The sequence below is a fragment of the Ambystoma mexicanum genome, unplaced genomic scaffold (assembly GCF_040938575.1).
Source record: "Ambystoma mexicanum isolate Mex_15411 unplaced genomic scaffold, UKY_AmexF1_1 Mex_scaf20, whole genome shotgun sequence".
Taxonomy (NCBI): Eukaryota; Metazoa; Chordata; class Amphibia; order Caudata; family Ambystomatidae; genus Ambystoma; species Ambystoma mexicanum.
The window spans coordinates 2105848-2131801 of record NW_027182434.1 but is presented as its reverse complement, the minus strand read 5'-3'; the positions used below and the strand labels follow the sequence as shown (position 1 = coordinate 2131801).

The window sequence follows — 25954 nt, the reverse complement described above, 5'->3', positions numbered from 1 at the left end:
TGCAGCCCAGGGGTTTCTTTGACTGTCCTAAGCCCACAGGGACTTTGCCGTCCTCAGCTCATGAGACTTGAGATGGGTAGCTTGATTTGCTGAGGAAATGCGGGATGACAGATTCAACTCTGGAGTCAAACATAGCCCGGAACTATCGCCTTAAACTGAGTTTTAAGCCTGGTGCCGATAAAAAGAAAGAAATTAGCCTTAGATCGGGCAAGCCGTTTGACGGGGGAAAATGAGACCCCCTAGGCCAGCTAGGTGGTCGCTGGATGCTGTGCAGACATCAGCAGCTGTTCATTTCATGCCCTCACGTCTCCTCGTTAGTATAGTGGTCAGTATCCCCGCCTGTCACGCGGGAGACCGGGGTTCAATTCCCCGACGGGGAGGTTAAACCTTTTCTGGATTTTTTTTAGTTCTTGACAAATATTCTTGAAGATTAGGCTGAGTCAAGTAGGGAATGGGTGCCAAGAACTGACTCTTTAAGAAAAAAGCACCGGCAACGCTAGTCATCGTACAATATTTGTGCACAATTGCTTACATTAGGCGGCCGGTCCACTTTATTGAGTCCCCCTCAGCACCATTTAGTGCTCCTGTTGTCTGCGAAGTCCAAATTGTAACCCTGAATCAGTTCCTCTTCTGACCCTTTGTATCATGTTACATGACGAGTAATGATCACCTGTTAGCTTTATCCCTAATTATAACTCTCACTCTTTCCCTGCATCTAACCCTAGCTCTAATCCCATCATTAACCTCGGTCCGGGCACACGCGTGAACCCTTACTCTCATCTCAGCCTCTCCTGGTGATACATCACACCTGGGATCGTTTGCTCCCTGTGGGCTGTGGGAAATTTGCTACCAGCACGCCCTGGAAGTGGGGCTCATTCCGCTGCAACGGGAGGTCTTCCCAGGACGCGTCACAGCTCAACGCAAGAGCTCCTGGGTTTCGAAGGCTCTTGCAGCAAGCCTTCGCAAAGCAGCAGGGAGCGCCGTTCCAGATGGGAAACTTGAGACTGGATGTCCAGAAAAGCAAGACGTCAGAAGCGAAACCTTTTTCCTGCAGGGTGTGGCATACCATCCGCTTGCTCATTGCGACAGAGGTGGCACTAATGAAGGAAGAGGTCAACGTTACGTTCTTCTTTAAAATGCAAGGCCAGGAAAAGTGGCAGCGGTGGGATTTGAACCCACGCCTCCGAAGAGACTGGAGCCTTAATCCAGCGCCTTAGACCGCTCGGCCACGCTACCTCCCTGCTAGTCGCCGAAAGCGGAACTTGACCCGTTGCCCGGCCCGCTTTAGTGCTTTGCCTTTTCTCCTTGGAAAGTCTGGAGACAGGCAGTGGAAGGGCAGGCAAACTGTCAGGTGCGCAGAGGAGGGGAGACCATGAGGCAAGGTGGGAGATGGGGGCAAGAAGTGAGAAAAAAACTAATCGCAAGCTAGGGCAGGATTCGGAAAGTGAAGGCGAAAAGGGGCTTAGCATGCAGCCCAGGGGTTTCTTTGACTGTCCTAAGCCCACAGGGACTTTGCCGTCCTCAGCTCATGAGACTTGAGATGGGTAGCTTGATTTGCTGAGGAAATGCGGGATGACAGATTCAACTCTGGAGTCAAACATAGCCCGGAACTATCGCCTTAAACTGAGTTTTAAGCCTGGTGCCGATAAAAAGAAAGAAATTAGCCTTAGATCGGGCAAGCCGTTTGACGGGGGAAAATGAGACCCCCTAGGCCAGCTAGGTGGTCGCTGGATGCTGTGCAGACATCAGCAGCTGTTCATTTCATGCCCTCACGTCTCCTCGTTAGTATAGTGGTCAGTATCCCCCGGGGGTTCAATTCCCCGACGGGGAGGTTAAACCTTTTCTGGATTTTTTTTAGTTCTTGACAAATATTCTTGAAGATTAGGCTGAGTCAAGTAGGGAATGGGTGCCAAGAACTGACTCTTTAAGAAAAAAGCACCGGCAACGCTAGTCATCGCACAATATTTGTGCACAATTGCTTACATTAGGCGGCCGGTCCACTTTATTGAGTCCCCCTCAGCACCATTTAGTGCTCCTGTTGTCTGCGAAGTCCAAATTGTAACCCTGAATCAGTTCCTCTTCTGACCCTTTGTATCATGTTACATGACGAGTAATGATCACCTGTTAGCTTTATCCCTAATTATAACTCTCACTCTTTCCCTGCATCTAACCCTAGCTCTAATCCCATCATTAACCTCGGTCCGGGCACACGCGTGAACCCTTACTCTCATCTCAGCCTCTCCTGGTGATACATCACACCTGGGATCGTTTGCTCCCTGTGGGCTGTGGGAAATTTGCTACCAGCACGCCCTGGAAGTGGGGCTCATTCCGCTGCAACGGGAGGTCTTCCCAGGACGCGTCACAGCTCAACGCAAGAGCTCCTGGGTTTCGAAGGCTCTTGCAGCAAGCCTTCACAAAGCAGCAGGGAGCGCCGTTCCAGATGGGAAACTTGAGACTGGATGTCCAGAAAAGCAAGACGTCAGAAGCGAAACCTTTTTCCTGCAGGGTGTGGCATACCATCCGCTTGCTCATTGCGACAGAGGTGGCACTAATGAAGGAAGAGGTCAACGTTACGTTCTTCTTTAAAATGCAAGGCCAGGAAAAGTGGCAGCGGTGGGATTTGAACCCACGCCTCCGAAGAGACTGGAGCCTTAATCCAGCGCCTTAGACCGCTCGGCCACGCTACCTCCCTGCTAGTCGCCGAAAGCGGAACTTGACCCGTTGCCCGGCCCGCTTTAGTGCTTTGCCTTTTCTCCTTGGAAAGTCTGGAGACAGGCAGTGGAAGGGCAGGCAAACTGTCAGGTGCGCAGAGGAGGGGAGACCATGAGGCAAGGTGGGAGATGGGGGCAAGAAGTGAGAAAAAAACTAATCGCAAGCTAGGGCAGGATTCGGAAAGTGAAGCCGAAAAGGGGCTTAGCATGCAGCCCAGGGGTTTCTTTGACTGTCCTAAGCCCACAGGGACTTTGCCGTCCTCAGCTCATGAGACTTGAGATGGGTAGCTTGATTTGCTGAGGAAATGCGGGATGACAGATTCAACTCTGGAGTCAAACATAGCCCGGAACTATCGCCTTAAACTGAGTTTTAAGCCTGGTGCCGATAAAAAGAAAGAAATTAGCCTTAGATCGGGCAAGCCGTTTGACGGGGGAAAATGAGACCCCCTAGGCCAGCTAGGTGGTCGCTGGATGCTGTGCAGACATCAGCAGCTGTTCATTTCATGCCCTCACGTCTCCTCGTTAGTATAGTGGTCAGTATCCCCGCCTGTCACGCGGGAGACCGGGGTTCGGGGAGGTTAAACCTTTTCTGGATTTTTTTTAGTTCTTGACAAATATTCTTGAAGATTAGGCTGAGTCAAGTAGGGAATGGGTGCCAAGAACTGACTCTTTAAGAAAAAAGCACCGGCAACGCTAGTCATCGTACAATATTTGTGCACAATTGCTTACATTAGGCGGCCGGTCCACTTTATTGAGTCCCCCTCAGCACCATTTAGTGCTCCTGTTGTCTGCGAAGTCCAAATTGTAACCCTGAATCAGTTCCTCTTCTGACCCTTTGTATCATGTTACATGACGAGTAATGATCACCTGTTAGCTTTATCCCTAATTATAACTCTCACTCTTTCCCTGCATCTAACCCTAGCTCTAATCCCATCATTAACCTCGGTCCGGGCACACGCGTGAACCCTTACTCTCATCTCAGCCTCTCCTGGTGATACATCACACCTGGGATCGTTTGCTCCCTGTGGGCTGTGGGAAATTTGCTACCAGCACGCCCTGGAAGTGGGGCTCATTCCGCTGCAACGGGAGGTCTTCCCAGGACGCGTCACAGCTCAACGCAAGAGCTCCTGGGTTTCGAAGGCTCTTGCAGCAAGCCTTCGCAAAGCAGCAGGGAGCGCCGTTCCAGATGGGAAACTTGAGACTGGATGTCCAGAAAAGCAAGACGTCAGAAGCGAAACCTTTTTCCTGCAGGGTGTGGCATACCATCCGCTTGCTCATTGCGACAGAGGTGGCACTAATGAAGGAAGAGGTCAACGTTACGTTCTTCTTTAAAATGCAAGGCCAGGAAAAGTGGCAGCGGTGGGATTTGAACCCACGCCTCCGAAGAGACTGGAGCCTTAATCCAGCGCCTTAGACCGCTCGGCCACGCTACCTCCCTGCTAGTCGCCGAAAGCGGAACTTGACCCGTTGCCCGGCCCGCTTTAGTGCTTTGCCTTTTCTCCTTGGAAAGTCTGGAGACAGGCAGTGGAAGGGCAGGCAAACTGTCAGGTGCGCAGAGGAGGGGAGACCATGAGGCAAGGTGGGAGATGGGGGCAAGAAGTGAGAAAAAAACTAATCGCAAGCTAGGGCAGGATTCGGAAAGTGAAGGCGAAAAGGGGCTTAGCATGCAGCCCAGGGGTTTCTTTGACTGTCCTAAGCCCACAGGGACTTTGCCGTCCTCAGCTCATGAGACTTGAGATGGGTAGCTTGATTTGCTGAGGAAATGCGGGATGACAGATTCAACTCTGGAGTCAAACATAGCCCGGAACTATCGCCTTAAACTGAGTTTTAAGCCTGGTGCCGATAAAAAGAAAGAAATTAGCCTTAGATCGGGCAAGCCGTTTGACGGGGGAAAATGAGACCCCCTAGGCCAGCTAGGTGGTCGCTGGATGCTGTGCAGACATCAGCAGCTGTTCATTTCATGCCCTCACGTCTCCTCGTTAGTATAGTGGTCAGTATCCCCCGGGGGTTCAATTCCCCGACGGGGAGGTTAAACCTTTTCTGGATTTTTTTTAGTTCTTGACAAATATTCTTGAAGATTAGGCTGAGTCAAGTAGGGAATGGGTGCCAAGAACTGACTCTTTAAGAAAAAAGCACCGGCAACGCTAGTCATCGCACAATATTTGTGCACAATTGCTTACATTAGGCGGCCGGTCCACTTTATTGAGTCCCCCTCAGCACCATTTAGTGCTCCTGTTGTCTGCGAAGTCCAAATTGTAACCCTGAATCAGTTCCTCTTCTGACCCTTTGTATCATGTTACATGACGAGTAATGATCACCTGTTAGCTTTATCCCTAATTATAACTCTCACTCTTTCCCTGCATCTAACCCTAGCTCTAATCCCATCATTAACCTCGGTCCGGGCACACGCGTGAACCCTTACTCTCATCTCAGCCTCTCCTGGTGATACATCACACCTGGGATCGTTTGCTCCCTGTGGGCTGTGGGAAATTTGCTACCAGCACGCCCTGGAAGTGGGGCTCATTCCGCTGCAACGGGAGGTCTTCCCAGGACGCGTCACAGCTCAACGCAAGAGCTCCTGGGTTTCGAAGGCTCTTGCAGCAAGCCTTCACAAAGCAGCAGGGAGCGCCGTTCCAGATGGGAAACTTGAGACTGGATGTCCAGAAAAGCAAGACGTCAGAAGCGAAACCTTTTTCCTGCAGGGTGTGGCATACCATCCGCTTGCTCATTGCGACAGAGGTGGCACTAATGAAGGAAGAGGTCAACGTTACGTTCTTCTTTAAAATGCAAGGCCAGGAAAAGTGGCAGCGGTGGGATTTGAACCCACGCCTCCGAAGAGACTGGAGCCTTAATCCAGCGCCTTAGACCGCTCGGCCACGCTACCTCCCTGCTAGTCGCCGAAAGCGGAACTTGACCCGTTGCCCGGCCCGCTTTAGTGCTTTGCCTTTTCTCCTTGGAAAGTCTGGAGACAGGCAGTGGAAGGGCAGGCAAACTGTCAGGTGCGCAGAGGAGGGGAGACCATGAGGCAAGGTGGGAGATGGGGGCAAGAAGTGAGAAAAAAACTAATCGCAAGCTAGGGCAGGATTCGGAAAGTGAAGCCGAAAAGGGGCTTAGCATGCAGCCCAGGGGTTTCTTTGACTGTCCTAAGCCCACAGGGACTTTGCCGTCCTCAGCTCATGAGACTTGAGATGGGTAGCTTGATTTGCTGAGGAAATGCGGGATGACAGATTCAACTCTGGAGTCAAACATAGCCCGGAACTATCGCCTTAAACTGAGTTTTAAGCCTGGTGCCGATAAAAAGAAAGAAATTAGCCTTAGATCGGGCAAGCCGTTTGACGGGGGAAAATGAGACCCCCTAGGCCAGCTAGGTGGTCGCTGGATGCTGTGCAGACATCAGCAGCTGTTCATTTCATGCCCTCACGTCTCCTCGTTAGTATAGTGGTCAGTATCCCCGCCTGTCACGCGGGAGACCGGGGTTCAATTCCCCGACGGGGAGGTTAAACCTTTTCTGGATTTTTTTTAGTTCTTGACAAATATTCTTGAAGATTAGGCTGAGTCAAGTAGGGAATGGGTGCCAAGAACTGACTCTTTAAGAAAAAAGCACCGGCAACGCTAGTCATCGTACAATATTTGTGCACAATTGCTTACATTAGGCGGCCGGTCCACTTTATTGAGTCCCCCTCAGCACCATTTAGTGCTCCTGTTGTCTGCGAAGTCCAAATTGTAACCCTGAATCAGTTCCTCTTCTGACCCTTTGTATCATGTTACATGACGAGTAATGATCACCTGTTAGCTTTATCCCTAATTATAACTCTCACTCTTTCCCTGCATCTAACCCTAGCTCTAATCCCATCATTAACCTCGGTCCGGGCACACGCGTGAACCCTTACTCTCATCTCAGCCTCTCCTGGTGATACATCACACCTGGGATCGTTTGCTCCCTGTGGGCTGTGGGAAATTTGCTACCAGCACGCCCTGGAAGTGGGGCTCATTCCGCTGCAACGGGAGGTCTTCCCAGGACGCGTCACAGCTCAACGCAAGAGCTCCTGGGTTTCGAAGGCTCTTGCAGCAAGCCTTCACAAAGCAGCAGGGAGCGCCGTTCCAGATGGGAAACTTGAGACTGGATGTCCAGAAAAGCAAGACGTCAGAAGCGAAACCTTTTTCCTGCAGGGTGTGGCATACCATCCTCTTGCTCATTGCGACAGAGGTGGCACTAATGAAGGAAGAGGTCAACGTTACGTTCTTCTTTAAAATGCAAGGCCAGGAAAAGTGGCAGCGGTGGGATTTGAACCCACGCCTCCGAAGAGACTGGAGCCTTAATCCAGCGCCTTAGACCGCTCGGCCACGCTACCTCCCTGCTAGTCGCCGAAAGCGGAACTTGACCCGTTGCCCGGCCCGCTTTAGTGCTTTGCCTTTTCTCCTTGGAAAGTCTGGAGATAGGCAGTGGAAGGGCAGGCAAACTGTCAGGTGCGCAGAGGAGGGGAGACCATGAGGCAAGGTGGGAGATGGGGGCAAGAAGTGAGAAAAAAACTAATCGCAAGCTAGGGCAGGATTCGGAAAGTGAAGCCGAAAAGGGGCTTAGCATGCAGCCCAGGGGTTTCTTTGACTGTCCTAAGCCCACAGGGACTTTGCCGTCCTCAGCTCATGAGACTTGAGATGGGTAGCTTGATTTGCTGAGGAAATGCGGGATGACAGATTCAACTCTGGAGTCAAACATAGCCCGGAACTATCGCCTTAAACTGAGTTTTAAGCCTGGTGCCGATAAAAAGAAAGAAATTAGCCTTAGATCGGGCAAGCCGTTTGACGGGGGAAAATGAGACCCCCTAGGCCAGCTAGGTGGTCGCTGGATGCTGTGCAGACATCAGCAGCTGTTCATTTCATGCCCTCACGTCTCCTCGTTAGTATAGTGGTCAGTATCCCCGCCTGTCACGCGGGAGACCGGGGTTCAATTCCCCGACGGGGAGGTTAAACCTTTTCTGGATTTTTTTTAGTTCTTGACAAATATTCTTGAAGATTAGGCTGAGTCAAGTAGGGAATGGGTGCCAAGAACTGACTCTTTAAGAAAAAAGCACCGGCAACGCTAGTCATCGTACAATATTTGTGCACAATTGCTTACATTAGGCGGCCGGTCCACTTTATTGAGTCCCCCTCAGCACCATTTAGTGCTCCTGTTGTCTGCGAAGTCCAAATTGTAACCCTGAATCAGTTCCTCTTCTGACCCTTTGTATCATGTTACATGACGAGTAATGATCACCTGTTAGCTTTATCCCTAATTATAACTCTCACTCTTTCCCTGCATCTAACCCTAGCTCTAATCCCATCATTAACCTCGGTCCGGGCACACGCGTGAACCCTTACTCTCATCTCAGCCTCTCCTGGTGATACATCACACCTGGGATCGTTTGCTCCCTGTGGGCTGTGGGAAATTTGCTACCAGCACGCCCTGGAAGTGGGGCTCATTCCGCTGCAACGGGAGGTCTTCCCAGGACGCGTCACAGCTCAACGCAAGAGCTCCTGGGTTTCGAAGGCTCTTGCAGCAAGCCTTCACAAAGCAGCAGGGAGCGCCGTTCCAGATGGGAAACTTGAGACTGGATGTCCAGAAAAGCAAGACGTCAGAAGCGAAACCTTTTTCCTGCAGGGTGTGGCATACCATCCGCTTGCTCATTGCGACAGAGGTGGCACTAATGAAGGAAGAGGTCAACGTTACGTTCTTCTTTAAAATGCAAGGCCAGGAAAAGTGGCAGCGGTGGGATTTGAACCCACGCCTCTGAAGAGACTGGAGCCTTAATCCAGCGCCTTAGACCGCTCGGCCACGCTACCTCCCTGCTAGTCGCCGAAAGCGGAACTTGACCCGTTGCCCGGCCCGCTTTAGTGCTTTGCCTTTTCTCCTTGGAAAGTCTGGAGACAGGCAGTGGAAGGGCAGGCAAACTGTCAGGTGCGCAGAGGAGGGGAGACCATGAGGCAAGGTGGGAGATGGGGGCAAGAAGTGAGAAAAAAACTAATCGCAAGCTAGGGCAGGATTCGGAAAGTGAAGCCGAAAAGGGGCTTAGCATGCAGCCCAGGGGTTTCTTTGACTGTCCTAAGCCCACAGGGACTTTGCCGTCCTCAGCTCATGAGACTTGAGATGGGTAGCTTGATTTGCTGAGGAAATGCGGGATGACAGATTCAACTCTGGAGTCAAACATAGCCCGGAACTATCGCCTTAAACTGAGTTTTAAGCCTGGTGCCGATAAAAAGAAAGAAATTAGCCTTAGATCGGGCAAGCCGTTTGACGGGGGAAAATGAGACCCCCTAGGCCAGCTAGGTGGTCGCTGGATGCTGTGCAGACATCAGCAGCTGTTCATTTCATGCCCTCACGTCTCCTTGTTAGTATAGTGGTCAGTATCCCCGCCTGTCACGCGGGAGACCGGGGTTCAATTCCCCGACGGGGAGGTTAAACCTTTTCTGGATTTTTTTTAGTTCTTGACAAATATTCTTGAAGATTAGGCTGAGTCAAGTAGGGAATGGGTGCCAAGAACTGACTCTTTAAGAAAAAAGCACCGGCAACGCTAGTCATCGTACAATATTTGTGCACAATTGCTTACATTAGGCGGCCGGTCCACTTTATTGAGTCCCCCTCAGCACCATTTAGTGCTCCTGTTGTCTGCGAAGTCCAAATTGTAACCCTGAATCAGTTCCTCTTCTGACCCTTTGTATCATGTTACATGACGAGTAATGATCACCTGTTAGCTTTATCCCTAATTATAACTCTCACTCTTTCCCTGCATCTAACCCTAGCTCTAATCCCATCATTAACCTCGGTCCGGGCACACGCGTGAACCCTTACTCTCATCTCAGCCTCTCCTGGTGATACATCACACCTGGGATCGTTTGCTCCCTGTGGGCTGTGGGAAATTTGCTACCAGCACGCCCTGGAAGTGGGGCTCATTCCGCTGCAACGGGAGGTCTTCCCAGGACGCGTCACAGCTCAACGCAAGAGCTCCTGGGTTTCGAAGGCTCTTGCAGCAAGCCTTCACAAAGCAGCAGGGAGCGCCGTTCCAGATGGGAAACTTGAGACTGGATGTCCAGAAAAGCAAGACGTCAGAAGCGAAACCTTTTTCCTGCAGGGTGTGGCATACCATCCGCTTGCTCATTGCGACAGAGGTGGCACTAATGAAGGAAGAGGTCAACGTTACGTTCTTCTTTAAAATGCAAGGCCAGGAAAAGTGGCAGCGGTGGGATTTGAACCCACGCCTCCGAAGAGACTGGAGCCTTAATCCAGCGCCTTAGACCGCTCGGCCACGCTACCTCCCTGCTAGTCGCCGAAAGCGGAACTTGACCCGTTGCCCGGCCCGCTTTAGTGCTTTGCCTTTTCTCCTTGGAAAGTCTGGAGACAGGCAGTGGAAGGGCAGGCAAACTGTCAGGTGCGCAGAGGAGGGGAGACCATGAGGCAAGGTGGGAGATGGGGGCAAGAAGTGAGAAAAAAACTAATCGCAAGCTAGGGCAGGATTCGGAAAGTGAAGCCGAAAAGGGGCTTAGCATGCAGCCCAGGGGTTTCTTTGACTGTCCTAAGCCCACAGGGACTTTGCCGTCCTCAGCTCATGAGACTTGAGATGGGTAGCTTGATTTGCTGAGGAAATGCGGGATGACAGATTCAACTCTGGAGTCAAACATAGCCCGGAACTATCGCCTTAAACTGAGTTTTAAGCCTGGTGCCGATAAAAAGAAAGAAATTAGCCTTAGATCGGGCAAGCCGTTTGACGGGGGAAAATGAGACCCCCTAGGCCAGCTAGGTGGTCGCTGGATGCTGTGCAGACATCAGCAGCTGTTCATTTCATGCCCTCACGTCTCCTCGTTAGTATAGTGGTCAGTATCCCCGCCTGTCACGCGGGAGACCGGGGTTCAATTCGGGTTCAATTCCCCGACGGGGAGGTTAAACCTTTTCTGGATTTTTTTTAGTTCTTGACAAATATTCTTGAAGATTAGGCTGAGTCAAGTAGGGAATGGGTGCCAAGAACTGACTCTTTAAGAAAAAAGCACCAGCAACGCTAGTCATCGTACAATATTTGTGCACAATTGCTTACATTAGGCGGCCGGTCCACTTTATTGAGTCCCCCTCAGCACCATTTAGTGCTCCTGTTGTCTGCGAAGTCCAAATTGTAACCCTGAATCAGTTCCTCTTCTGACCCTTTGTATCATGTTACATGACGAGTAATGATCACCTGTTAGCTTTATCCCTAATTATAACTCTCACTCTTTCCCTGCATCTAACCCTAGCTCTAATCCCATCATTAACCTCGGTCCGGGCACACGCGTGAACCCTTACTCTCATCTCAGCCTCTCCTGGTGATACATCACACCTGGGATCGTTTGCTCCCTGTGGGCTGTGGGAAATTTGCTACCAGCACGCCCTGGAAGTGGGGCTCATTCCGCTGCAACGGGAGGTCTTCCCAGGACGCGTCACAGCTCAACGCAAGAGCTCCTGGGTTTCGAAGGCTCTTGCAGCAAGCCTTCACAAAGCAGCAGGGAGCGCCGTTCCAGATGGGAAACTTGAGACTGGATGTCCAGAAAAGCAAGACGTCAGAAGCGAAACCTTTTTCCTGCAGGGTGTGGCATACCATCCGCTTGCTCATTGCGACAGAGGTGGCACTAATGAAGGAAGAGGTCAACGTTACGTTCTTCTTTAAAATGCAAGGCCAGGAAAAGTGGCAGCGGTGGGATTTGAACCCACGCCTCCGAAGAGACTGGAGCCTTAATCCAGCGCCTTAGACCGCTCGGCCACGCTACCTCCCTGCTAGTCGCCGAAAGCGGAACTTGACCCGTTGCCCGGCCCGCTTTAGTGCTTTGCCTTTTCTCCTTGGAAAGTCTGGAGACAGGCAGTGGAAGGGCAGGCAAACTGTCAGGTGCGCAGAGGAGGGGAGACCATGAGGCAAGGTGGGAGATGGGGGCAAGAAGTGAGAAAAAAACTAATCGCAAGCTAGGGCAGGATTCGGAAAGTGAAGCCGAAAAGGGGCTTAGCATGCAGCCCAGGGGTTTCTTTGACTGTCCTAAGCCCACAGGGACTTTGCCGTCCTCAGCTCATGAGACTTGAGATGGGTAGCTTGATTTGCTGAGGAAATGCGGGATGACAGATTCAACTCTGGAGTCAAACATAGCCCGGAACTATCGCCTTAAACTGAGTTTTAAGCCTGGTGCCGATAAAAAGAAAGAAATTAGCCTTAGATCGGGCAAGCCGTTTGACGGGGGAAAATGAGACCCCCTAGGCCAGCTAGGTGGTCGCTGGATGCTGTGCAGACATCAGCAGCTGTTCATTTCATGCCCTCACGTCTCCTCGTTAGTATAGTGGTCAGTATCCCCGCCTGTCACGCGGGAGACCGGGGTTCAATTCCCCGACGGGGAGGTTAAACCTTTTCTGGATTTTTTTTAGTTCTTGACAAATATTCTTGAAGATTAGGCTGAGTCAAGTAGGGAATGGGTGCCAAGAACTGACTCTTTAAGAAAAAAGCACCGGCAACGCTAGTCATCGTACAATATTTGTGCACAATTGCTTACATTAGGCGGCCGGTCCACTTTATTGAGTCCCCCTCAGCACCATTTAGTGCTCCTGTTGTCTGCGAAGTCCAAATTGTAACCCTGAATCAGTTCCTCTTCTGACCCTTTGTATCATGTTACATGACGAGTAATGATCACCTGTTAGCTTTATCCCTAATTATAACTCTCACTCTTTCCCTGCATCTAACCCTAGCTCTAATCCCATCATTAACCTCGGTCCGGGCACACGCGTGAACCCTTACTCTCATCTCAGCCTCTCCTGGTGATACATCACACCTGGGATCGTTTGCTCCCTGTGGGCTGTGGGAAATTTGCTACCAGCACGCCCTGGAAGTGGGGCTCATTCCGCTGCAACGGGAGGTCTTCCCAGGACGCGTCACAGCTCAACGCAAGAGCTCCTGGGTTTCGAAGGCTCTTGCAGCAAGCCTTCACAAAGCAGCAGGGAGCGCCGTTCCAGATGGGAAACTTGAGACTGGATGTCCAGAAAAGCAAGACGTCAGAAGCGAAACCTTTTTCCTGCAGGGTGTGGCATACCATCCTCTTGCTCATTGCGACAGAGGTGGCACTAATGAAGGAAGAGGTCAACGTTACGTTCTTCTTTAAAATGCAAGGCCAGGAAAAGTGGCAGCGGTGGGATTTGAACCCACGCCTCCGAAGAGACTGGAGCCTTAATCCAGCGCCTTAGACCGCTCGGCCACGCTACCTCCCTGCTAGTCGCCGAAAGCGGAACTTGACCCGTTGCCCGGCCCGCTTTAGTGCTTTGCCTTTTCTCCTTGGAAAGTCTGGAGACAGGCAGTGGAAGGGCAGGCAAACTGTCAGGTGCGCAGAGGAGGGGAGACCATGAGGCAAGGTGGGAGATGGGGGCAAGAAGTGAGAAAAAAACTAATCGCAAGCTAGGGCAGGATTCGGAAAGTGAAGCCGAAAAGGGGCTTAGCATGCAGCCCAGGGGTTTCTTTGACTGTCCTAAGCCCACAGGGACTTTGCCGTCCTCAGCTCATGAGACTTGAGATGGGTAGCTTGATTTGCTGAGGAAATGCGGGATGACAGATTCAACTCTGGAGTCAAACATAGCCCGGAACTATCGCCTTAAACTGAGTTTTAAGCCTGGTGCCGATAAAAAGAAAGAAATTAGCCTTAGATCGGGCAAGCCGTTTGACGGGGGAAAATGAGACCCCCTAGGCCAGCTAGGTGGTCGCTGGATGCTGTGCAGACATCAGCAGCTGTTCATTTCATGCCCTCACGTCTCCTCGTTAGTATAGTGGTCAGTATCCCCGCCTGTCACGCGGGAGACCGGGGTTCAATTCCCCGACGGGGAGGTTAAACCTTTTCTGGATTTTTTTTAGTTCTTGACAAATATTCTTGAAGATTAGGCTGAGTCAAGTAGGGAATGGGTGCCAAGAACTGACTCTTTAAGAAAAAAGCACCGGCAACGCTAGTCATCGTACAATATTTGTGCACAATTGCTTACATTAGGCGGCCGGTCCACTTTATTGAGTCCCCCTCAGCACCATTTAGTGCTCCTGTTGTCTGCGAAGTCCAAATTGTAACCCTGAATCAGTTCCTCTTCTGACCCTTTGTATCATGTTACATGACGAGTAATGATCACCTGTTAGCTTTATCCCTAATTATAACTCTCACTCTTTCCCTGCATCTAACCCTAGCTCTAATCCCATCATTAACCTCGGTCCGGGCACACGCGTGAACCCTTACTCTCATCTCAGCCTCTCCTGGTGATACATCACACCTGGGATCGTTTGCTCCCTGTGGGCTGTGGGAAATTTGCTACCAGCACGCCCTGGAAGTGGGGCTCATTCCGCTGCAACGGGAGGTCTTCCCAGGACGCGTCACAGCTCAACGCAAGAGCTCCTGGGTTTCGAAGGCTCTTGCAGCAAGCCTTCACAAAGCAGCAGGGAGCGCCGTTCCAGATGGGAAACTTGAGACTGGATGTCCAGAAAAGCAAGACGTCAGAAGCGAAACCTTTTTCCTGCAGGGTGTGGCATACCATCCGCTTGCTCATTGCGACAGAGGTGGCACTAATGAAGGAAGAGGTCAACGTTACGTTCTTCTTTAAAATGCAAGGCCAGGAAAAGTGGCAGCGGTGGGATTTGAACCCACGCCTCTGAAGAGACTGGAGCCTTAATCCAGCGCCTTAGACCGCTCGGCCACGCTACCTCCCTGCTAGTCGCCGAAAGCGGAACTTGACCCGTTGCCCGGCCCGCTTTAGTGCTTTGCCTTTTCTCCTTGGAAAGTCTGGAGACAGGCAGTGGAAGGGCAGGCAAACTGTCAGGTGCGCAGAGGAGGGGAGACCATGAGGCAAGGTGGGAGATGGGGGCAAGAAGTGAGAAAAAAACTAATCGCAAGCTAGGGCAGGATTCGGAAAGTGAAGCCGAAAAGGGGCTTAGCATGCAGCCCAGGGGTTTCTTTGACTGTCCTAAGCCCACAGGGACTTTGCCGTCCTCAGCTCATGAGACTTGAGATGGGTAGCTTGATTTGCTGAGGAAATGCGGGATGACAGATTCAACTCTGGAGTCAAACATAGCCCGGAACTATCGCCTTAAACTGAGTTTTAAGCCTGGTGCCGATAAAAAGAAAGAAATTAGCCTTAGATCGGGCAAGCCGTTTGACGGGGGAAAATGAGACCCCCTAGGCCAGCTAGGTGGTCGCTGGATGCTGTGCAGACATCAGCAGCTGTTCATTTCATGCCCTCACGTCTCCTCGTTAGTATAGTGGTCAGTATCCCCGCCTGTCACGCGGGAGACCGGGGTTCAATTCCCCGACGGGGAGGTTAAACCTTTTCTGGATTTTTTTTAGTTCTTGACAAATATTCTTGAAGATTAGGCTGAGTCAAGTAGGGAATGGGTGCCAAGAACTGACTCTTTAAGAAAAAAGCACCGGCAACGCTAGTCATCGTACAATATTTGTGCACAATTGCTTACATTAGGCGGCCGGTCCACTTTATTGAGTCCCCCTCAGCACCATTTAGTGCTCCTGTTGTCTGCGAAGTCCAAATTGTAACCCTGAATCAGTTCCTCTTCTGACCCTTTGTATCATGTTACATGACGAGTAATGATCACCTGTTAGCTTTATCCCTAATTATAACTCTCACTCTTTCCCTGCATCTAAGCCTAGCTCTAATCCCATCATTAACCTCGGTCCGGGCACACGCGTGAACCCTTACTCTCATCTCAGCCTCTCCTGGTGATACATCACACCTGGGATCGTTTGCTCCCTGTGGGCTGTGGGAAATTTGCTACCAGCACGCCCTGGAAGTGGGGCTCATTCCGCTGCAACGGGAGGTCTTCCCAGGACGCGTCACAGCTCAACGCAAGAGCTCCTGGGTTTCGAAGGCTCTTGCAGCAAGCCTTCACAAAGCAGCAGGGAGCGCCGTTCCAGATGGGAAACTTGAGACTGGATGTCCAGAAAAGCAAGACGTCAGAAGCGAAACCTTTTTCCTGCAGGGTGTGGCATACCATCCGCTTGCTCATTGCGACAGAGGTGGCACTAATGAAGGAAGAGGTCAACGTTACGTTCTTCTTTAAAATGCAAGGCCAGGAAAAGTGGCAGCGGTGGGATTTGAACCCACGCCTCCGAAGAGACTGGAGCCTTAATCCAGCGCCTTAGACCGCTCGGCCACGCTACCTCCCTGCTAGTCGCCGAAAGCGGAACTTGACCCGTTGCCCGGCCCGCTTTAGTGCTTTGCCTTTTCTCCTTGGAAAGTCTGGAGACAGGCAGTGGAAGGGCAGGCAAACTGTCAGGTGCGCAGAGGAGGGGAGACCATGAGGCAAGGTGGGAGATGGGGGCAAGAAGTGAGAAAAAAACTAATCGCAAGCTAGGGCAGGATTCGGAAAGTGAAGCCGAAAAGGGGCTTAGCATGCAGCCCAGGGGTTTCTTTGACTGTCCTAAGCCCACAGGGACTTTGCCGTCCTCAGCTCATGAGACTTGAGATGGGTAGCTTGATTTGCTGAGGAAATGCGGGATGACAGATTCAACTCTGGAGTCAAACATAGCCCGGAACTATCGCCTTAAACTGAGTTTTAAGCCTGGTGCCGATAAAAAGAAAGAAATTAGCCTTAGATCGGGCAAGCCGTTTGACGGGGGAAAATGAGACCCCCTAGGCCAGCTAGGTGGTCGCTGGATGCTGTGCAGACATCAGCAGCTGTTCATTTCATGCCCTCACGTCTCCTCGTTAGTATAGTGGTCAGTATCCCCGCCTGTCACGCGGGAGACCGGGGTTCAATTCCCCGACGGGGAGGTTAAACCTTTTCTGGATTTTTTTTAGTTCTTGACAAATATTCTTGAAGATTAGGCTGAGTCAAGTAGGGAATGGGTGCCAAGAACTGACTCTTTAAGAAAAAAGCACCGGCAACGCTAGTCATCGTACAATATTTGTGCACAATTGCTTACATTAGGCGGCCGGTCCACTTTATTGAGTCCCCCTCAGCACCATTTAGTGCTCCTGTTGTCTGCGAAGTCCAAATTGTAACCCTGAATCAGTTCCTCTTCTGACCCTTTGTATCATGTTACATGACGAGTAATGATCACCTGTTAGCTTTATCCCTAATTATAACTCTCACTCTTTCCCTGCATCTAACCCTAGCTCTAATCCCATCATTAACCTCGGTCCGGGCACACGCGTGAACCCTTACTCTCATCTCAGCCTCTCCTGGTGATACATCACACCTGGGATCGTTTGCTCCCTGTGGGCTGTGGGAAATTTGCTACCAGCACGCCCTGGAAGTGGGGCTCATTCCGCTGCAACGGGAGGTCTTCCCAGGACGCGTCACAGCTCAACGCAAGAGCTCCTGGGTTTCGAAGGCTCTTGCAGCAAGCCTTCACAAAGCAGCAGGGAGCGCCGTTCCAGATGGGAAACTTGAGACTGGATGTCCAGAAAAGCAAGACGTCAGAAGCGAAACCTTTTTCCTGCAGGGTGTGGCATACCATCCTCTTGCTCATTGCGACAGAGGTGGCACTAATGAAGGAAGAGGTCAACGTTACGTTCTTCTTTAAAATGCAAGGCCAGGAAAAGTGGCAGCGGTGGGATTTGAACCCACGCCTCCGAAGAGACTGGAGCCTTAATCCAGCGCCTTAGACCGCTCGGCCACGCTACCTCCCTGCTAGTCGCCGAAAGCGGAACTTGACCCGTTGCCCGGCCCGCTTTAGTGCTTTGCCTTTTCTCCTTGGAAAGTCTGGAGACAGGCAGTGGAAGGGCAGGCAAACTGTCAGGTGCGCAGAGGAGGGGAGACCATGAGGCAAGGTGGGAGATGGGGGCAAGAAGTGAGAAAAAAACTAATCGCAAGCTAGGGCAGGATTCGGAAAGTGAAGCCGAAAAGGGGCTTAGCATGCAGCCCAGGGGTTTCTTTGACTGTCCTAAGCCCACAGGGACTTTGCCGTCCTCAGCTCATGAGACTTGAGATGGGTAGCTTGATTTGCTGAGGAAATGCGGGATGACAGATTCAACTCTGGAGTCAAACATAGCCCGGAACTATCGCCTTAAACTGAGTTTTAAGCCTGGTGCCGATAAAAAGAAAGAAATTAGCCTTAGATCGGGCAAGCCGTTTGACGGGGGAAAATGAGACCCCCTAGGCCAGCTAGGTGGTCGCTGGATGCTGTGCAGACATCAGCAGCTGTTCATTTCATGCCCTCACGTCTCCTCGTTAGTATAGTGGTCAGTATCCCCGCCTGTCACGCGGGAGACCGGGGTTCAATTCCCCGACGGGGAGGTTAAACCTTTTCTGGATTTTTTTTAGTTCTTGACAAATATTCTTGAAGATTAGGCTGAGTCAAGTAGGGAATGGGTGCCAAGAACTGACTCTTTAAGAAAAAAGCACCGGCAACGCTAGTCATCGTACAATATTTGTGCACAATTGCTTACATTAGGCGGCCGGTCCACTTTATTGAGTCCCCCTCAGCACCATTTAGTGCTCCTGTTGTCTGCGAAGTCCAAATTGTAACCCTGAATCAGTTCCTCTTCTGACCCTTTGTATCATGTTACATGACGAGTAATGATCACCTGTTAGCTTTATCCCTAATTATAACTCTCACTCTTTCCCTGCATCTAACCCTAGCTCTAATCCCATCATTAACCTCGGTCCGGGCACACGCGTGAACCCTTACTCTCATCTCAGCCTCTCCTGGTGATACATCACACCTGGGATCGTTTGCTCCCTGTGGGCTGTGGGAAATTTGCTACCAGCACGCCCTGGAAGTGGGGCTCATTCCGCTGCAACGGGAGGTCTTCCCAGGACGCGTCACAGCTCAACGCAAGAGCTCCTGGGTTTCGAAGGCTCTTGCAGCAAGCCTTCACAAAGCAGCAGGGAGCGCCGTTCCAGATGGGAAACTTGAGACTGGATGTCCAGAAAAGCAAGACGTCAGAAGCGAAACCTTTTTCCTGCAGGGTGTGGCATACCATCCGCTTGCTCATTGCGACAGAGGTGGCACTAATGAAGGAAGAGGTCAACGTTACGTTCTTCTTTAAAATGCAAGGCCAGGAAAAGTGGCAGCGGTGGGATTTGAACCCACGCCTCTGAAGAGACTGGAGCCTTAATCCAGCGCCTTAGACCGCTCGGCCACGCTACCTCCCTGCTAGTCGCCGAAAGCGGAACTTGACCCGTTGCCCGGCCCGCTTTAGTGCTTTGCCTTTTCTCCTTGGAAAGTCTGGAGACAGGCAGTGGAAGGGCAGGCAAACTGTCAGGTGCGCAGAGGAGGGGAGACCATGAGGCAAGGTGGGAGATGGGGGCAAGAAGTGAGAAAAAAACTAATCGCAAGCTAGGGCAGGATTCGGAAAGTGAAGCCGAAAAGGGGCTTAGCATGCAGCCCAGGGGTTTCTTTGACTGTCCTAAGCCCACAGGGACTTTGCCGTCCTCAGCTCATGAGACTTGAGATGGGTAGCTTGATTTGCTGAGGAAATGCGGGATGACAGATTCAACTCTGGAGTCAAACATAGCCCGGAACTATCGCCTTAAACTGAGTTTTAAGCCTGGTGCCGATAAAAAGAAAGAAATTAGCCTTAGATCGGGCAAGCCGTTTGACGGGGGAAAATGAGACCCCCTAGGCCAGCTAGGTGGTCGCTGGATGCTGTGCAGACATCAGCAGCTGTTCATTTCATGCCCTCACGTCTCCTCGTTAGTATAGTGGTCAGTATCCCCGCCTGTCACGCGGGAGACCGGGGTTCAATTCCCCGACGGGGAGGTTAAACCTTTTCTGGATTTTTTTTAGTTCTTGACAAATATTCTTGAAGATTAGGCTGAGTCAAGTAGGGAATGGGTGCCAAGAACTGACTCTTTAAGAAAAAAGCACCGGCAACGCTAGTCATCGTACAATATTTGTGCACAATTGCTTACATTAGGCGGCCGGTCCACTTTATTGAGTCCCCCTCAGCACCATTTAGTGCTCCTGTTGTCTGCGAAGTCCAAATTGTAACCCTGAATCAGTTCCTCTTCTGACCCTTTGTATCATGTTACATGACGAGTAATGATCACCTGTTAGCTTTATCCCTAATTATAACTCTCACTCTTTCCCTGCATCTAACCCTAGCTCTAATCCCATCATTAACCTCGGTCCGGGCACACGCGTGAACCCTTACTCTCATCTCAGCCTCTCCTGGTGATACATCACACCTGGGATCGTTTGCTCCCTGTGGGCTGTGGGAAATTTGCTACCAGCACGCCCTGGAAGTGGGGCTCATTCCGCTGCAACGGGAGGTCTTCCCAGGACGCGTCACAGCTCAACGCAAGAGCTCCTGGGTTTCGAAGGCTCTTGCAGCAAGCCTTCACAAAGCAGCAGGGAGCGCCGTTCCAGATGGGAAACTTGAGACTGGATGTCCAGAAAAGCAAGACGTCAGAAGCGAAACCTTTTTCCTGCAGGGTGTGGCATACCATCCGCTTGCTCATTGCGACAGAGGTGGCACTAATGAAGGAAGAGGTCAACGTTACGTTCTTCTTTAAAATGCAAGGCCAGGAAAAGTGGCAGCGGTGGGATTTGAACCCACGCCTCCGAAGAGACTGGAGCCTTAATCCAGCGCCTTAGACCGCTCGGCCACGCTACCTCCCTGCTAGTCGCCGAAAGCGGAACTTGACCCGTTGCCCGGCCCGCTTTAGTGCTTTGCCTTTTCTCCTTGGAAAGTCTGGAGACAGGCAGTGGAAGGGCAGGCAAACTGTCAGGTGCGCAGAGGAGGGGAGACCATGAGGCAAGGTGGGAGATGGGGGCAAGAAGTGAGAAAAAAACTAATCGCAAGCTAGGGCAGGATTCGGAAAGTGAAGCCGAAAAGGGGCTTAGCATGCAGCCCAGGGGTTTCTTTGACTGTCCTAAGCCCACAGGGACTTTGCCGTCCTCAGCTCATGAGACTTGAGATGGGTAGCTTGATTTGCTGAGGAAATGCGGGATGACAGATTCAACTCTGGAGTCAAACATAGCCCGGAACTATCGCCTTAAACTGAGTTTTAAGCCTGGTGCCGATAAAAAGAAAGAAATTAGCCTTAGATCGGGCAAGCCGTTTGACGGGGGAAAATGAGACCCCCTAGGCCAGCTAGGTGGTCGCTGGATGCTGTGCAGACATCAGCAGCTGTTCATTTCATGCCCTCACGTCTCCTCGTTAGTATAGTGGTCAGTATCCCCGCCTGTCACGCGGGAGACCGGGGTTCAATTCCCCGACGGGGAGGTTAAACCTTTTCTGGATTTTTTTTAGTTCTTGACAAATATTCTTGAAGATTAGGCTGAGTCAAGTAGGGAATGGGTGCCAAGAACTGACTCTTTAAGAAAAAAGCACCGGCAACGCTAGTCATCGTACAATATTTGTGCACAATTGCTTACATTAGGCGGCCGGTCCACTTTATTGAGTCCCCCTCAGCACCATTTAGTGCTCCTGTTGTCTGCGAAGTCCAAATTGTAACCCTGAATCAGTTCCTCTTCTGACCCTTTGTATCATGTTACATGACGAGTAATGATCACCTGTTAGCTTTATCCCTAATTATAACTCTCACTCTTTCCCTGCATCTAACCCTAGCTCTAATCCCATCATTAACCTCGGTCCGGGCACACGCGTGAACCCTTACTCTCATCTCAGCCTCTCCTGGTGATACATCACACCTGGGATCGTTTGCTCCCTGTGGGCTGTGGGAAATTTGCTACCAGCACGCCCTGGAAGTGGGGCTCATTCCGCTGCAACGGGAGGTCTTCCCAGGACGCGTCACAGCTCAACGCAAGAGCTCCTGGGTTTCGAAGGCTCTTGCAGCAAGCCTTCACAAAGCAGCAGGGAGCGCCGTTCCAGATGGGAAACTTGAGACTGGATGTCCAGAAAAGCAAGACGTCAGAAGCGAAACCTTTTTCCTGCAGGGTGTGGCATACCATCCGCTTGCTCATTGCGACAGAGGTGGCACTAATGAAGGAAGAGGTCAACGTTACGTTCTTCTTTAAAATGCAAGGCCAGGAAAAGTGGCAGCGGTGGGATTTGAACCCACGCCTCTGAAGAGACTGGAGCCTTAATCCAGCGCCTTAGACCGCTCGGCCACGCTACCTCCCTGCTAGTCGCCGAAAGCGGAACTTGACCCGTTGCCCGGCCCGCTTTAGTGCTTTGCCTTTTCTCCTTGGAAAGTCTGGAGACAGGCAGTGGAAGGGCAGGCAAACTGTCAGGTGCGCAGAGGAGGGGAGACCATGAGGCAAGGTGGGAGATGGGGGCAAGAAGTGAGAAAAAAACTAATCGCAAGCTAGGGCAGGATTCGGAAAGTGAAGCCGAAAAGGGGCTTAGCATGCAGCCCAGGGGTTTCTTTGACTGTCCTAAGCCCACAGGGACTTTGCCGTCCTCAGCTCATGAGACTTGAGATGGGTAGCTTGATTTGCTGAGGAAATGCGGGATGACAGATTCAACTCTGGAGTCAAACATAGCCCGGAACTATCGCCTTAAACTGAGTTTTAAGCCTGGTGCCGATAAAAAGAAAGAAATTAGCCTTAGATCGGGCAAGCCGTTTGACGGGGGAAAATGAGACCCCCTAGGCCAGCTAGGTGGTCGCTGGATGCTGTGCAGACATCAGCAGCTGTTCATTTCATGCCCTCACGTCTCCTCGTTAGTATAGTGGTCAGTATCCCCGCCTGTCACGCGGGAGACCGGGGTTCAATTCCCCGACGGGGAGGTTAAACCTTTTCTGGATTTTTTTTAGTTCTTGACAAATATTCTTGAAGATTAGGCTGAGTCAAGTAGGGAATGGGTGCCAAGAACTGACTCTTTAAGAAAAAAGCACCGGCAACGCTAGTCATCGTACAATATTTGTGCACAATTGCTTACATTAGGCGGCCGGTCCACTTTATTGAGTCCCCCTCAGCACCATTTAGTGCTCCTGTTGTCTGCGAAGTCCAAATTGTAACCCTGAATCAGTTCCTCTTCTGACCCTTTGTATCATGTTACATGACGAGTAATGATCACCTGTTAGCTTTATCCCTAATTATAACTCTCACTCTTTCCCTGCATCTAACCCTAGCTCTAATCCCATCATTAACCTCGGTCCGGGCACACGCGTGAACCCTTACTCTCATCTCAGCCTCTCCTGGTGATACATCACACCTGGGATCGTTTGCTCCCTGTGGGCTGTGGGAAATTTGCTACCAGCACGCCCTGGAAGTGGGGCTCATTCCGCTGCAACGGGAGGTCTTCCCAGGACGCGTCACAGCTCAACGCAAGAGCTCCTGGGTTTCGAAGGCTCTTGCAGCAAGCCTTCACAAAGCAGCAGGGAGCGCCGTTCCAGATGGGAAACTTGAGACTGGATGTCCAGAAAAGCAAGACGTCAGAAGCGAAACCTTTTTCCTGCAGGGTGTGGCATACCATCCGCTTGCTCATTGCGACAGAGGTGGCACTAATGAAGGAAGAGGTCAACGTTACGTTCTTCTTTAAAATGCAAGGCCAGGAAAAGTGGCAGCGGTGGGATTTGAACCCACGCCTCCGAAGAGACTGGAGCCTTAATCCAGCGCCTTAGACCGCTCGGCCACGCTACCTCCCTGCTAGTCGCCGAAAGCGGAACTTGACCCGTTGCCCGGCCCGCTTTAGTGCTTTGCCTTTTCTCCTTGGAAAGTCTGGAGACAGGCAGTGGAAGGGCAGGCAAACTGTCAGGTGCGCAGAGGAGGGGAGACCATGAGGCAAGGTGGGAGATGGGGGCAAGAAGTGAGAAAAAAACTAATCGCAAGCTAGGGCAGGATTCGGAAAGTGAAGCCGAAAAGGGGCTTAGCATGCAGCCCAGGGGTTTCTTTGACTGTCCTAAGCCCACAGGGACTTTGCCGTCCTCAGCTCATGAGACTTGAGATGGGTAGCTTGATTTGCTGAGGAAATGCGGGATGACAGATTCAACTCTGGAGTCAAACATAGCCCGGAACTATCGCCTTAAACTGAGTTTTAAGCCTGGTGCCGATAAAAAGAAAGAAATTAGCCTTAGATCGGGCAAGCCGTTTGACGGGGGAAAATGAGACCCCCTAGGCCAGCTAGGTGGTCGCTGGATGCTGTGCAGACATCAGCAGCTGTTCATTTCATGCCCTCACGTCTCCTCGTTAGTATAGTGGTCGGGAGACCGGGGTTCAATTCCCCGACGGGGAGGTTAAACCTTTTCTGGATTTTTTTTAGTTCTTGACAAATATTCTTGAAGATTAGGCTGAGTCAAGTAGGGAATGGGTGCCAAGAACTGACTCTTTAAGAAAAAAGCACCGGCAACGCTAGTCATCGTACAATATTTGTGCACAATTGCTTACATTAGGCGGCCGGTCCACTTTATTGAGTCCCCCTCAGCACCATTTAGTGCTCCTGTTGTCTGCGAAGTCCAAATTGTAACCCTGAATCAGTTCCTCTTCTGACCCTTTGTATCATGTTACATGACGAGTAATGATCACCTGTTAGCTTTATCCCTAATTATAACTCTCACTCTTTCCCTGCATCTAACCCTAGCTCTAATCCCATCATTAACCTCGGTCCGGGCACACGCGTGAACCCTTACTCTCATCTCAGCCTCTCCTGGTGATACATCACACCTGGGATCGTTTGCTCCCTGTGGGCTGTGGGAAATTTGCTACCAGCACGCCCTGGAAGTGGGGCTCATTCCGCTGCAACGGGAGGTCTTCCCAGGACGCGTCACAGCTCAACGCAAGAGCTCCTGGGTTTCGAAGGCTCTTGCAGCAAGCCTTCACAAAGCAGCAGGGAGCGCCGTTCCAGATGGGAAACTTGAGACTGGATGTCCAGAAAAGCAAGACGTCAGAAGCGAAACCTTTTTCCTGCAGGGTGTGGCCTACCATCCGCTTGCTCATTGCGACAGAGGTGGCACTAATGAAGGAAGAGGTCAACGTTACGTTCTTCTTTAAAATGCAAGGCCAGGAAAAGTGGCAGCGGTGGGATTTGAACCCACGCCTCCGAAGAGACTGGAGCCTTAATCCAGCGCCTTAGACCGCTCGGCCACGCTACCTCCCTGCTAGTCGCCGAAAGCGGAACTTGACCCGTTGCCCGGCCCGCTTTAGTGCTTTGCCTTTTCTCCTTGGAAAGTCTGGAGACAGGCAGTGGAAGGGCAGGCAAACTGTCAGGTGCGCAGAGGAGGGGAGACCATGAGGCAAGGTGGGAGATGGGGGCAAGAAGTGAGAAAAAAACTAATCGCAAGCTAGGGCAGGATTCGGAAAGTGAAGCCGAAAAGGGGCTTAGCATGCAGCCCAGGGGTTTCTTTGACTGTCCTAAGCCCACAGGGACTTTGCCGTCCTCAGCTCATGAGACTTGAGATGGGTAGCTTGATTTGCTGAGGAAATGCGGGATGACAGATTCAACTCTGGAGTCAAACATAGCCCGGAACTATCGCCTTAAACTGAGTTTTAAGCCTGGTGCCGATAAAAAGAAAGAAATTAGCCTTAGATCGGGCAAGCCGTTTGACGGGGGAAAATGAGACCCCCTAGGCCAGCTAGGTGGTCGCTGGATGCTGTGCAGACATCAGCAGCTGTTCATTTCATGCCCTCACGTCTCCTCGTTAGTATAGTGGTCAGTATCCCCGCCTGTCACGCGGGAGACCGAGGTTAAACCTTTTCTGGATTTTTTTTAGTTCTTGACAAATATTCTTGAAGATTAGGCTGAGTCAAGTAGGGAATGGGTGCCAAGAACTGACTCTTTAAGAAAAAAGCACCGGCAACGCTAGTCATCGTACAATATTTGTGCACATTTGCTTACATTAGGCGGCCGGTCCACTTTATTGAGTCCCCCTCAGCACCATTTAGTGCTCCTGTTGTCTGCAAAGTCCAAATTGTAACCCTGAATCAGTTCCTCTTCTGACCCTTTGTATCATGTTACATGACGAGTAATGATCACCTGTTAGCTTTATCCCTAATTATAACTCTCACTCTTTCCCTGCATCTAACCCTAGCTCTAATCCCATCATTAACCTCGGTCCGGGCACACGCGTGAACCCTTACTCTCATCTCAGCCTCTCCTGGTGATACATCACACCTGGGATCGTTTGCTCCCTGTGGGCTGTGGGAAATTTGCTACCAGCACGCCCTGGAAGTGGGGCTCATTCCGCTGCAACGGGAGGTCTTCCCAGGACGCGTCACAGCTCAACGCAAGAGCTCCTGGGTTTCGAAGGCTCTTGCAGCAAGCCTTCACAAAGCAGCAGGGAGCGCCGTTCCAGATGGGAAACTTGAGACTGGATGTCCAGAAAAGCAAGACGTCAGAAGCGAAACCTTTTTCCTGCAGGGTGTGGCATACCATCCGC

General features: G+C 51.3%; 28 non-coding genes across 28 annotated transcripts; 11 read left to right on the top strand and 17 right to left on the bottom strand.

Annotated features, from left to right (window-relative positions):
* Positions 1-308: 308 nt before the first annotated feature.
* TRNAD-GUC (transfer RNA aspartic acid (anticodon GUC)) lies at positions 309-380 on the top strand. Its single transcript has one exon. It is a non-coding gene; the product is annotated as a tRNA-Asp (tRNA).
* Positions 381-1154: 774 nt separating this feature from the next.
* Positions 1155-1236, bottom strand: TRNAL-AAG (transfer RNA leucine (anticodon AAG)). Its single transcript has one exon. It is a non-coding gene; the product is annotated as a tRNA-Leu (tRNA).
* Positions 1237-2605: 1369 nt separating this feature from the next.
* Positions 2606-2687, bottom strand: TRNAL-AAG (transfer RNA leucine (anticodon AAG)). Its single transcript has one exon. It is a non-coding gene; the product is annotated as a tRNA-Leu (tRNA).
* A 1375-nt stretch (positions 2688-4062) lies between these two features.
* On the bottom strand, positions 4063-4144 carry TRNAL-AAG (transfer RNA leucine (anticodon AAG)). The gene has a single exon. It is a non-coding gene; the product is annotated as a tRNA-Leu (tRNA).
* Positions 4145-5513: 1369 nt separating this feature from the next.
* On the bottom strand, positions 5514-5595 carry TRNAL-AAG (transfer RNA leucine (anticodon AAG)). Its single transcript has one exon. It is a non-coding gene; the product is annotated as a tRNA-Leu (tRNA).
* Positions 5596-6135: 540 nt separating this feature from the next.
* TRNAD-GUC (transfer RNA aspartic acid (anticodon GUC)) lies at positions 6136-6207 on the top strand. The gene has a single exon. It is a non-coding gene; the product is annotated as a tRNA-Asp (tRNA).
* Positions 6208-6981: 774 nt separating this feature from the next.
* Positions 6982-7063, bottom strand: TRNAL-AAG (transfer RNA leucine (anticodon AAG)). Its single transcript has one exon. It is a non-coding gene; the product is annotated as a tRNA-Leu (tRNA).
* Positions 7064-7603: 540 nt separating this feature from the next.
* On the top strand, positions 7604-7675 carry TRNAD-GUC (transfer RNA aspartic acid (anticodon GUC)). Its single transcript has one exon. It is a non-coding gene; the product is annotated as a tRNA-Asp (tRNA).
* Positions 7676-8449: 774 nt separating this feature from the next.
* TRNAL-AAG (transfer RNA leucine (anticodon AAG)) lies at positions 8450-8531 on the bottom strand. The gene has a single exon. It is a non-coding gene; the product is annotated as a tRNA-Leu (tRNA).
* A 1386-nt stretch (positions 8532-9917) lies between these two features.
* TRNAL-AAG (transfer RNA leucine (anticodon AAG)) lies at positions 9918-9999 on the bottom strand. Its single transcript has one exon. It is a non-coding gene; the product is annotated as a tRNA-Leu (tRNA).
* A 1397-nt stretch (positions 10000-11396) lies between these two features.
* On the bottom strand, positions 11397-11478 carry TRNAL-AAG (transfer RNA leucine (anticodon AAG)). The gene has a single exon. It is a non-coding gene; the product is annotated as a tRNA-Leu (tRNA).
* Positions 11479-12018: 540 nt separating this feature from the next.
* Positions 12019-12090, top strand: TRNAD-GUC (transfer RNA aspartic acid (anticodon GUC)). The gene has a single exon. It is a non-coding gene; the product is annotated as a tRNA-Asp (tRNA).
* Positions 12091-12864: 774 nt separating this feature from the next.
* Positions 12865-12946, bottom strand: TRNAL-AAG (transfer RNA leucine (anticodon AAG)). Its single transcript has one exon. It is a non-coding gene; the product is annotated as a tRNA-Leu (tRNA).
* Positions 12947-13486: 540 nt separating this feature from the next.
* Positions 13487-13558, top strand: TRNAD-GUC (transfer RNA aspartic acid (anticodon GUC)). Its single transcript has one exon. It is a non-coding gene; the product is annotated as a tRNA-Asp (tRNA).
* Positions 13559-14332: 774 nt separating this feature from the next.
* On the bottom strand, positions 14333-14414 carry TRNAL-AAG (transfer RNA leucine (anticodon AAG)). The gene has a single exon. It is a non-coding gene; the product is annotated as a tRNA-Leu (tRNA).
* A 540-nt stretch (positions 14415-14954) lies between these two features.
* TRNAD-GUC (transfer RNA aspartic acid (anticodon GUC)) lies at positions 14955-15026 on the top strand. Its single transcript has one exon. It is a non-coding gene; the product is annotated as a tRNA-Asp (tRNA).
* Positions 15027-15800: 774 nt separating this feature from the next.
* On the bottom strand, positions 15801-15882 carry TRNAL-AAG (transfer RNA leucine (anticodon AAG)). The gene has a single exon. It is a non-coding gene; the product is annotated as a tRNA-Leu (tRNA).
* Positions 15883-16422: 540 nt separating this feature from the next.
* On the top strand, positions 16423-16494 carry TRNAD-GUC (transfer RNA aspartic acid (anticodon GUC)). The gene has a single exon. It is a non-coding gene; the product is annotated as a tRNA-Asp (tRNA).
* A 774-nt stretch (positions 16495-17268) lies between these two features.
* On the bottom strand, positions 17269-17350 carry TRNAL-AAG (transfer RNA leucine (anticodon AAG)). The gene has a single exon. It is a non-coding gene; the product is annotated as a tRNA-Leu (tRNA).
* Positions 17351-17890: 540 nt separating this feature from the next.
* Positions 17891-17962, top strand: TRNAD-GUC (transfer RNA aspartic acid (anticodon GUC)). Its single transcript has one exon. It is a non-coding gene; the product is annotated as a tRNA-Asp (tRNA).
* Positions 17963-18736: 774 nt separating this feature from the next.
* On the bottom strand, positions 18737-18818 carry TRNAL-AAG (transfer RNA leucine (anticodon AAG)). Its single transcript has one exon. It is a non-coding gene; the product is annotated as a tRNA-Leu (tRNA).
* Positions 18819-19358: 540 nt separating this feature from the next.
* TRNAD-GUC (transfer RNA aspartic acid (anticodon GUC)) lies at positions 19359-19430 on the top strand. The gene has a single exon. It is a non-coding gene; the product is annotated as a tRNA-Asp (tRNA).
* A 774-nt stretch (positions 19431-20204) lies between these two features.
* On the bottom strand, positions 20205-20286 carry TRNAL-AAG (transfer RNA leucine (anticodon AAG)). The gene has a single exon. It is a non-coding gene; the product is annotated as a tRNA-Leu (tRNA).
* A 540-nt stretch (positions 20287-20826) lies between these two features.
* Positions 20827-20898, top strand: TRNAD-GUC (transfer RNA aspartic acid (anticodon GUC)). Its single transcript has one exon. It is a non-coding gene; the product is annotated as a tRNA-Asp (tRNA).
* A 774-nt stretch (positions 20899-21672) lies between these two features.
* TRNAL-AAG (transfer RNA leucine (anticodon AAG)) lies at positions 21673-21754 on the bottom strand. Its single transcript has one exon. It is a non-coding gene; the product is annotated as a tRNA-Leu (tRNA).
* Positions 21755-22294: 540 nt separating this feature from the next.
* TRNAD-GUC (transfer RNA aspartic acid (anticodon GUC)) lies at positions 22295-22366 on the top strand. The gene has a single exon. It is a non-coding gene; the product is annotated as a tRNA-Asp (tRNA).
* A 774-nt stretch (positions 22367-23140) lies between these two features.
* Positions 23141-23222, bottom strand: TRNAL-AAG (transfer RNA leucine (anticodon AAG)). Its single transcript has one exon. It is a non-coding gene; the product is annotated as a tRNA-Leu (tRNA).
* Positions 23223-24588: 1366 nt separating this feature from the next.
* Positions 24589-24670, bottom strand: TRNAL-AAG (transfer RNA leucine (anticodon AAG)). Its single transcript has one exon. It is a non-coding gene; the product is annotated as a tRNA-Leu (tRNA).
* Between the last annotated feature and the right edge of the window lie 1284 nt (positions 24671-25954).